This window comes from Lucilia cuprina, chromosome 6 (genome assembly GCF_022045245.1).
Source record: "Lucilia cuprina isolate Lc7/37 chromosome 6, ASM2204524v1, whole genome shotgun sequence".
Lineage (NCBI taxonomy): Eukaryota > Metazoa > Arthropoda > Insecta > Diptera > Calliphoridae > Lucilia > Lucilia cuprina.
In genome coordinates, this window is record NC_060954.1 from 21843 (window position 1) to 32346 (window position 10504).

Below are 10504 nucleotides of genomic sequence, written 5' to 3' on the forward strand. Positions count from 1 at the left end.
ATTTAGAATTCGCCCTTAGGAAAATGAAAGGCAACTCGTCTAGATTAAAAATATATCTGGTAATTCTAACTTTTATTCCACCAGTTTACAAGATTTGCACAGTAACCCCGAGACACAAACCTAACGGTTACAGGACCAAATTAAATTCATATAGGTCTACCTCCCTAAACTTAAGTACATATGTATGTATATCCAAACTACTCGATAAAATAACAGTAAACAGTATTTGGTGGTTTGCTAATACGATTAATCGGATATGCACTCACCAACATGGATTCAGTAAAGGAAAATCAATTTGTATTACTATTCATTAATTATTTTCTTAAACATTCACTATTATACCAAATCATTCTTCAATCCTAATCAATATATGCATGAATAAGCAAGTCCATAGTCAATTTACTAGTTCATTGACTAGGCAATAAGCTAATATATAGACTAGACGATAAACTAGAGCAAAGAACAAAAATCCCATAAACCATTGCAAAGTCATTAAACGAATCCATAGTTTATGTAGTAAAAGAATACATTCTATTGCGATCAGATAAAATAATAAAAAAACAGTTATATGAAAGCTACGAATAATTATTTTATTTCACTATTTAATGCCATTATTGGTCATGTATCCACCCACCAAATCCTGTGAAGATATCTTTATTTGTTCCGAAATTATCATGCTATTTGATCATATAAGGTAAACATTTTGCCTTTTTTTACAAAATCAGTATGTGTAATAAAATATTCAAATTTTAAAATATTTGGCTCTAAAATGCTTGAAACAAAATCGGTTGTATGTAGCTTTAATTAAATATTTAATTATAGATCAGAAATGGCGAATCATGCTGGAATATATTTACAACACTATTGTATCAAATGGGCTAAGCTTTACACGAAACTTATAACTTAAAACGTATATCGCGAATTTTTTCTCGGAGCAACAACGATATGTTACTGCTGATTGTATGGTTAAAATTAGCGAATGGTTAATCGACCATTAATCGATTATTTCTGTAAAAATCGATTATTTGGTGATCGATTTCACACTATCAATTTTATTTTTTCTGCTTCGATTAATCGAAAATGTTGCTCAGCAAAATAAAAAGCAACATTTTTTAGATAACTCTCTTAAATCTATCGGCAGTCTCTATAAAAAAGCACAAAAACAACAACGAACATTTTAAATGATATATGTTAAAAATTTTAAATATATCTAAAAAGGAGCTTTATTGTTACAGGTCACGAATACTCAAAATATTTTAGGAACCATTATATAATAAAACAATGGTTTTAAAGCTGGGTAAATGTTTCTTATAAAAACTTTGCAGCTTACGAAGGGACAACAGTAAACCCAAAATATTTGGGTAACATCATACGACATAATAATGAATACTTTAAGAAGTGTAACTTATGAATATTCTTTGTAATTTTAATTAGATTTCGAACAATATTTTAAGTTGTTTTTAATTAAAAAGTGGAAAAATCTTGGAAAACTAAAATAGTTGATCGAAAAAATCGATTATTGGCATTTCATATTATTCACTAGTTATAATATTCGTTACATTAAAAGATACAATAAAAACAAGAATTGTATTTCATCTCCTCTGAAGTTTAGTAAATATTTGACCGAAGTCGGCAATCCTTTGAACTTTGTTTTTAATGAACAATTTTAAATTAATTATATATAAAATTGTACAAAAGGTGTACTTTTGAAGATCGGAGACACCTTTCAGAAAAATTCTATCACTTTGCCGCATAGTGTTATTAAATTGATTTATTGTATTGTAAGAGATAAGAAAGACAATGACTGATCCCTAAGGGATACCATTATGAAGTAGGTATAATTTGGAAAAAATTAATATAACGCGATTTTTTTTTGATTCAATGTGTATAGTTTACTAACAGATTATTAAATAGTATGGATGGTTCCTATATAAAATACTGTCTAAAACATTTTTAAAAATATGTTTGCTGATGATCTGGGTCAGATCTTACAGTAAGTTGAAACAAAATATAATTGATTGTCCAATAATATTTGAAATCAAAAATGAGTAGGTTTATTCCTAAATCAGATTCCAACCGGCTATGGTACAAAAAAAACTACGTTTTGACCGTGATATAACCCATAGCTAAGCTTTACACAATTCGTTTAGGTTCATAACAAGAACGATAAAAAGTGAACTACTGAACGTTAATCAAAAAATTTTCTGACTAAAGAGGATTCTTGTATCCCAAAAATGTATATATGATTTTACAAGAACTGTGACGTCTGTTCTACATGTGGCTGTTTACATTTACAAAAAGCAATTTTACAATAAATTTACTTATACTAAGTTTACACAGCACATGTAGTTTTAGTAGGTCATGTAAATATTATATCTTGTTAGTTATAGAAAAAAAAAATAACTTATACCATAGCATCCACTACCCTGTTTTTGCATGGTCCGTTGGGTGACATGGTATACGCCGGATATCGCCAATTGATATCCGAATAAGCGAATCACAAAAGTTTTTCTTATATTTATACCACTAGAGGGACTCGTAAGTATCGCAGTAGTTTAACAATAAAATAAATGTATATTATAAAGTAAAAGGTTAAAATTATTTATTGTATAATAGAATAAAATATAATGTATTAACCCAAAATTTTATAAATACTTTACAATGTTTTCGTTATTATTTTCGGTAAAATTATACCAGTAATAGTTATTTATATGTTTAATAGATTTTTTACAACATAAAGCATTTTCCTTTTTTGTTTTTGGATAAAAACTTACAATAATAAATTATTTGTTTTATAATTTTTTTTGCAACATCCGCTTTTGGTAAAATTATACCTAATAAATTATTTGTTTGTTTTTATGCTATACTTAAAAAAATACTTTTTCATTTGTTTTGATCTAAAATCTTTATTTACTTTAACAAATTTCTTACTTGATTGAATTGATTTTTTTCTTTTTGTTACAATTATTTGTTTTAAATTTAGTTTAATAATGTAATGTTCTTAAAATATAAAGAATGAAATTTGATCTCGCTGAACAAATTGTTTGTAATGAAAATTTTAAAATTGAATGTTTGTGTCTGTGTTTTTAAAAGTCAATGTATGTGCATTTTGTTAATGTAAAATTGTCAATTTAAAGTGAATTTCTGTTTGACAAATCTACTTTGTGCCTATTTGTTATCATGATAAGAATTTATTAGGTATAGTCGGCATTTTTAGCGTGTAGAAAAGTAATGACAATGTGGTCAAGACAATTGTTAAGAAAAAGTTATCTAGAATTTTGTTTTTGTACAATTAAATTTTAACATAAGTTTTAGTAAAATTAGTGAAATATTTGTCTAATGTAGACACGGGGTTATGGATATATCCTGAGCAATAATGACATCTGTACATGTCATTTATGTATGCAATAGACCAGTGGAAACTATAGCTTCAGGAATGAATAATCATTTGTTTGGTTCAACTAAAAACTTACGCTTCTAAGCTGGTTACATGTGTAACCGTCACTACCCTATTAGAAGGTGCAACCCCATTACACTTTACGGAACCGTGCCATCAAAAGCTAGGGGTTATTTGTCACCAAGGGTAGTAACATTTTCTGAGTCCGATCTTACAGTAAGTTGAAACCAAAGATAAATGATTGTACAATACATATTTGAAATCAAATATGTGTTTGTTCCTTCTTAAAGCAGATTCTCACTGGGTATGATACAAATGATTGGTACAGAAACATCAGTTTTGACAATGACTTAATCCATAACTACATTAAACCAAATTTATTTTAATTCAGGGATAATAATATGAAGTATAGACATTTATTTATATTTATTATTCAAACCGAATTCACCATGTGTTATGAAAAGATGTTTCTATCGAGTCCTAACTAAATTATTAAACTATCTGTGCAGTAACGATCTACTGTTCTTATTTTCTGTTTTAACTTTAATTAAATTTACACTCACCCAGATATTTCAGCTACTGTTTTGTTGTTGCATTAGCGTCACGTGTAAAGTCGGTGAGGCTGAGTTTACAATCCTTAGTCGTTGTTCGTTGAACTCCAAGTCGTTCCGGTGCGATGAACCGATTCTTGTGGAAAAGTATTTGTTGTTGTCACATAGTTTTTGTTATCTGAAAAAAAGAAAGGACTTTAGTATATGCTCTAAATTAGAAGTTCTAATTTTATTAAATTGTAAATCTATCTTGTATTTTTATATTTGCCAATTACTCTGAATTTTATTTGGCATCATAGTGGTTAATTCAAATTTGTACTTCCTTCCCAAGCACAGCTGAATACTAAAGAACCTGCAGGAAAAATAAAGCATTCGATTATATTTTATATAGTTCAAGTTGATATTAAGATCTTTTAAAAGAATAGTAGGTTTTTATGAATATTTTAAAGAAAGTTTTGCAGTAAGATTTTTACTTTAGAATGTTTTACTTTTTCACAACAATCTTATTCTTAAGGTTATATCTAGAGAATTTAATTGTATATATTGTGGAAATGTCAAGTTTTAAAAAAGTCCGCTTTATGTTAAAGTATTTGAACTCACTGCTACAAAACTTAATTATACAATTTAGTTTCAATACAATCGTTTTATTTTCATACACTTATTTCAATATACATGTATGTACATATATATGTATGTACATATTTCTATTTTTATCAAAACAGTCACTTTTGATAAAAATACTAGGCAGGCTGGAAACTCAACTATGTATTTCAAGCAAGGACAGAATTTTAATACGGAAAGAATAAAATCTACAATTGTTTGTTTATAAGCGTTGAACAGAATTCAAAAAAATTTCAACCTGAGGCTTATTATGGGAAGAAAAACCGGTTGAATTTAAATAAACAAATTTTATGTTGCAAAATTCAATAACATAAATAAAACTGTAAGAGAAGTAGAAAAACGTTTCGTAATTTAGCTGTGGTTGGATTTGGAACATCGTGTGACGTTATCGTTATCACTTCAGCGGATCATATCAGAGCGTCCTTATTTCTCTGTCAATTAACTATTTTTTTACTTACCCATTTTCCATTTTTCTTATTGAAACATAGTTTTTCTACTATTTAAGTACTTAAGATGATTCCTTTCTTTTTTACCGCTTTGGGTATGTATTACGTCCTTTGCCGAATACGAATTCCGACTAGCTTCTTTCGATCGATGTATAGTTTTTTTAATGGCAAAGGTTTTGGTTCAAATTTGTTTAAGCAGTGGACCTTTTTTTGACCTTTTCAATATAAATTCTTCATTTGCAAATTGCAATGGCACGAAGCAGCTTTAGTTAATTATTTATTGTTTATTCGATTCAATTATTTTTTGCAGCAAGTTTTTTCTCCAACTTTAGCAGAAGTTTATTCTTACATGCGGTGTCATAGCCAAAAGGTCTTCGTTCAAGGTAGCAAGTCTTAAGGAATAAAGATTTAACATTTTAAATAAATAAATAAATAAATAAATAAATAAATAAATAATAAATTTTAAATACCTTTCAGACAATCTTAGTTTGATCCTTATATCGTTGGATGGCTATTGTGAGTCCGGGATACCTGATGTCTTGTTGTGGATCCGGAGTGCCTTTAACAATTGTATAGTTAATACAATTAGAATTTGCAGTGTTATTATATCCACCATTACCAAAACCCGAATACTTAAAAATTTTGTTTAACACAGTTTTAGCTGTGGATTTTTTAGACTTCATCTTGATGTGAATTCTTCAATTGCAAATTGGCATGGCAACAAACGGTAATTTATTTGCTTTTTTTGAATTTAAACCGACATACAAATGTACTACGAACAATACCGATTAGACATTTCTTAATGCGGATCGTGGGCTACACTCCATTTGACTATTGGCACACTTGACTGTATGGTTTGTTTTATCATATTTTCCATTTACTTGTAATTAATTAGCTTAATTTTTATTAACACAAACAATTTTTAGTTTATTCCATGCAATTAACTTTTTCAGTTTGATTTTTCTGCCATTACAGCAGAAATTGTTTTAGACAGACCGGCGCCGACAAACATTAACGGCTTCAGGTGCACGAAATTAACAATTGTCTTTCCTTACGCCGGCAAAATGTATACTTAATATTACAAAAAAAATAATGAGCAAATAAATAAAACTCAATTAATTAAATAAACTAAGAAAATTAGTAAAATTAGGAAAAATTCAACGAGTGGCTATTTATGGGAGAAAAATTGGTTATATTAAAATTTGATTTTTATGCAATTGCAGCAGAAATTGTTTTAAACAGACTAAATTAACAAGTGCCTTTCCTTGAAGAATACGCCGTCAAAATTTCAACGAGTTGCTTATTAGAGAAAAATCAGTTAAATTAAAATTGTTTTAAACAGACCGGCAGTAAAACATTAACGGCTTCAGCTGCACTAAATTAACAAGTGTCTTTCCTTGAAGAATACGCCGTCAAAATTTCAACGAGTTGCTTATATAGAGAAAAATCAGTTAAATTAAAATAAACAAATTTTAATTTGTAAAACTCAATGAAATAAAACTAAGAAAATTAGTAAAATTCCGCAAAAAATCAACTAGTGGCTATTAATGGAAGAAAAATCGGTTAAATTAAAATAAACAAATTTTATGTTGTAAAACTCTATAAATTAAATAAAACTGTAAGAAAAATTAGAAAAAAAAATTCCGTAATTCAGCTCTGGGTGGATATGGACCATCGTGTGACGTTGTCATTATCACTTCAGCGGATCAGGTCAAAACGACCTTATTTTTCTAACAATTTCTACTTACCCATTATCCATTTTCCTTATTTAAACGTACTTTTACTGCGATTCGAGTGAGGCAAAGCGTATTAATAATTTGCATTGAGATCATCTTTCTCTCCGAAACCGCCTACAATTATTACAAGCATACTTTGTTTTCAGCATTAAAATAATGTAAGTCCATAAATTACATAGTATTTCTAAGCGAAGTGAGGCCTTTTGTTTGAGAGAATACGAATTCCGACTAGCTTCTATCGATCGATGTGTAGTTTTTTTGTTGACGAAGGTTTTGTTTCAACTTTGTTTGAGCAATGGACTTTTTTTTAACACTTTTTAATATAAACTCTTCATTTGTAATGGCACCAAGCGGTATGAGTTCATTATTTTTTAGTCGTGACGTTGAAGATTTAATAATTTAAATAAATAAATAATCAATTTTAAATACCATTCAGATAATCTCAGTTTGATCTTCATATTGTTGGATGGTTATTGGGGACCAGTATACCGATGTGCTGTTGTAGACCTGGAGTACCTTTAACAATTGTATAGTTGACATTGACAAAACTAGAAAAAAGGTTTCTTTTTTAAATTTAAACCGACATATAGATTTACTTTGAAAAATACCGATTAGACATTTCTTTAAATGTGAATCGTGTGCTACACTCCATTTGACTATTGGCACATTTGATTGTAAGGTTTGTTTTGGAATAATTTTCATTTGCTTGTAATTTATTATCTTAATTTTTATTATTACACACAATTTTTATCTCATTCTATGCAATTAATTTTTTCAGTTTGATTTTTCTGCAATTACAGCATAAATTGTTTTAGACAAACCGGCGCCGACAAAGATTAACGGCTTCAGCTTTACGAAATTAACAATTGACTTTTCTTGAAGATATTGGAGGCGAAGTCTAATCATCAACGTTGAACAGTCATACGCCGACAAAATTTCAACAAGTGGCTAATTATGGAGAAAAAATCAGTTATTTTTTTAAATTGATATCGACACAAACATTGGAGAGTTTCTTGTTTTTATATACAATACATTTAACTATTGATTGCTTGGCTTGTTATAGAATCATTTTAGTTTACTTTTAATTTATTAACTTAATTTTGGTTACCGCAAACTGTTTATAGTTTATTCTATAGAATTATTTTTGCAGTAAGTTTTTTTAAGCGACTTCAGCAGAAGTTTATTCTGACATGCGGTGCCATAGCCAATAGATCTTCGTCTAAGAATACAAGTTGTGAGGAATGAAGATTTTAAAATTTAAATAGATATAAGCATGATTTGAAGAATCTTTAACAGTAAATTATTTTAATTTTTTGTAGACACTCAGTTTGATCTTAATATTGTTGGATGGTTACCAGATTTGAACAATATTTAGCTACAAATAGTAAATTTGATCTTTTTGATATTTTCAGTTTGATATTGTTTGGGGACTGTTGTAGATCCGGATTACCTTTAACAATTGTTTAATTGAGAAAAATTGTTTAATTGGGACAACTATGAGAATTTGCAGTGGTATCAGATTCACCATTGACAAAACTCAAGGTATCTTTGGCAGCTGCTACATTTAATCGTAGTGTTACTTACAAATTGTAATGGCATCAAACGGTAAGTCGTTTATTTTTTATTTGCTTGTAATTTATTAGCTTAATTTTTATTATCGCAAGCACCTTTAAGTTTATCATATGCAACTAACTTTTTTAGTTTGATTTTTCTGCAATTACAGCAGAAATTTTTTTAGACAGTCCGGTGCCGACAAACATTAACTGCTTCATATGCACGAAATTAGCAATTGCCTCTCCTTAAAGAATACGCCGTCAAAATTTCAACGAGTTGCTAATTATGGATGAAAAAACAGTTAAATTAAAATTAACAAATGTGACTTTAAATTATTACAATAAATGAAAATGAAATGAAATGAAATTTTATGTTGTAAACCTCAATTAATGAAATAAAATTAAGAAAATTAGTAAAATTTTGCAAAAATTCAACGAATGGATATTTATGGAAGAAAAATCGGTTAAATTAATATTAACAAATTTTATGCCGTAAAACTTAATGAATTAAATAAGACCGCAAGAAAAAAATAGAAAAGCTATTTCGTAGTTCAGCTCTGGTGGATATGGACCATCGTGTGGCGTTGTCACTATCACTTCAGCGGATCTGTGGCTTCGAGAATTTTGAGTATCAAATTCACAACCTATAAATCCGTAGTCGTATAACTGCACTGTATCACGTTTTTCGATGTTTACTCATTGACTATCTGTATTCGTTTTAACTCTACCTAAAATTTTTGGAGTACTGTGATGGACCAAATAAAACTATATTTTGTATTTTGCCCAGTTGTTCTGGAAAATTTACGTTAGCGTAGTGAATCTAGGATTTGGGCCAACTGAAATGATTGCGTTCTTATTCCTTTTTGTGCCAAAATAAAAATTTTAGTGTCAGAAGCATAGATGCCAGATGGTTTCTTACATAATAAATTTTAAATTCGTTGAAGATCATACAAAAACGAGCCTGTTAAGAAAATAGTGATAATATCTATCAATCTATTTTGAAGATAGTAAAAATTTGTGATTAAGCGTATTATATAGTTTTTGAAAAAAACTTCTCTTATCCGTTTTAAAACTGTTTGTTTGTATTTCTCTTTATATATGTATGTTATACGGATTAAAAAGCTGCAAATCTCTTATCCTTTTCGGTAGCACCTACTATACATAGTGGTTCCTATGGCACCTAAAGGGGCAAATTAATTGCCTCTTTAAGTGGTAATTTTAATATATATATTAATATTTTTAATAAAATATCTTATCTTGCAAAAATAAATTTGTAGGCTGTAAAAAATAAGTCCACCTTTGTATATATTGAGCAAAAATTTTAGGATTTTTTTTGAAAAGGTTACGATTTTTTTCGATAAGTAAGTATATGTACTGTAAAAAAGGATCTGTATTCCTTAAAGAAATTTTAAAAATTAACTTTTTTGCCTGTCACATACCTATTGTAGGGTATTGTAAAGATATTGTTAAAAAATACAAACACAAACATATCAAGCACAAGAACTATGTAACATTCGCACATACAAATTCTTGGCATACAGCAACAACATATTATAAATAAAATAACTAGACCTAAAAAATAAAGAATCGTCAAATATGTGTCGAATATATAAAGTTTTTTAATAAAAAAATATGGATATATAAACTTTTAATTTTGGAAGCATGTTTTAAGGTTTTAAATTTAAATATTTTTAAAAGCCACAAGAAACGAAAATTTCACATTAATTTTTCTCTAAAATGCCATCAAAATGTTTATATATTCATTAACTAGAATGAACCTTGTGTAAAAATTGTAAAACAATAGTTTTACAATTTTGTTTTCTAATTTATTAATTTTCATAAAAAATGGTAGGAATATAACTTAGTAATTATCTTTTTATAAAAAGTTAATTAAAAAAAGCATTTCAAACGTTTTGTTTTTGTATAGCAATATCTCATTTAAATGTACCCGATTTTTATCTTTTAACAGAGTCTGACAGGATATTTAATTTTTTTATTTCAATATTCTAATATATATAACCACAACCGGTTACAAATGTATACCTATTTTTCACATATGTGAGGTGGAAAGAATCCGGAAAGATAATTTTCTCTAGTAGACAAGACTTTATTCAAATAAAAATATTATTTTTAAAGACCCATCTGAACAATATCGATATTTTTTGGACACCTCTAATGTACAAAAATTACTTTTATAACA

General features: G+C 28.2%; 1 long non-coding RNA gene across 4 annotated transcripts; it reads left to right on the forward strand.

Moving 5' to 3' along the window:
- The first annotated feature begins 5615 nt into the window (after positions 1–5615).
- On the forward strand, positions 5616–9569 carry LOC124421018. 4 transcript variants are annotated; one of them, XR_006941477.1, is made up of 4 exons: positions 5616–5742; positions 5991–6909; positions 8164–8356; positions 8475–9569. It is a non-coding gene; the product is annotated as an uncharacterized LOC124421018 (long non-coding RNA). The 4 variants fall into 4 exon arrangements; XR_006941479.1 differs by having other exon boundaries at positions 5618–5742; positions 5969–6909; XR_006941480.1 differs by lacking the exons at positions 5616–5742; positions 5991–6909 and adding an exon at positions 7583–7900.
- The last annotated feature ends 935 nt before the right edge of the window (positions 9570–10504 follow it).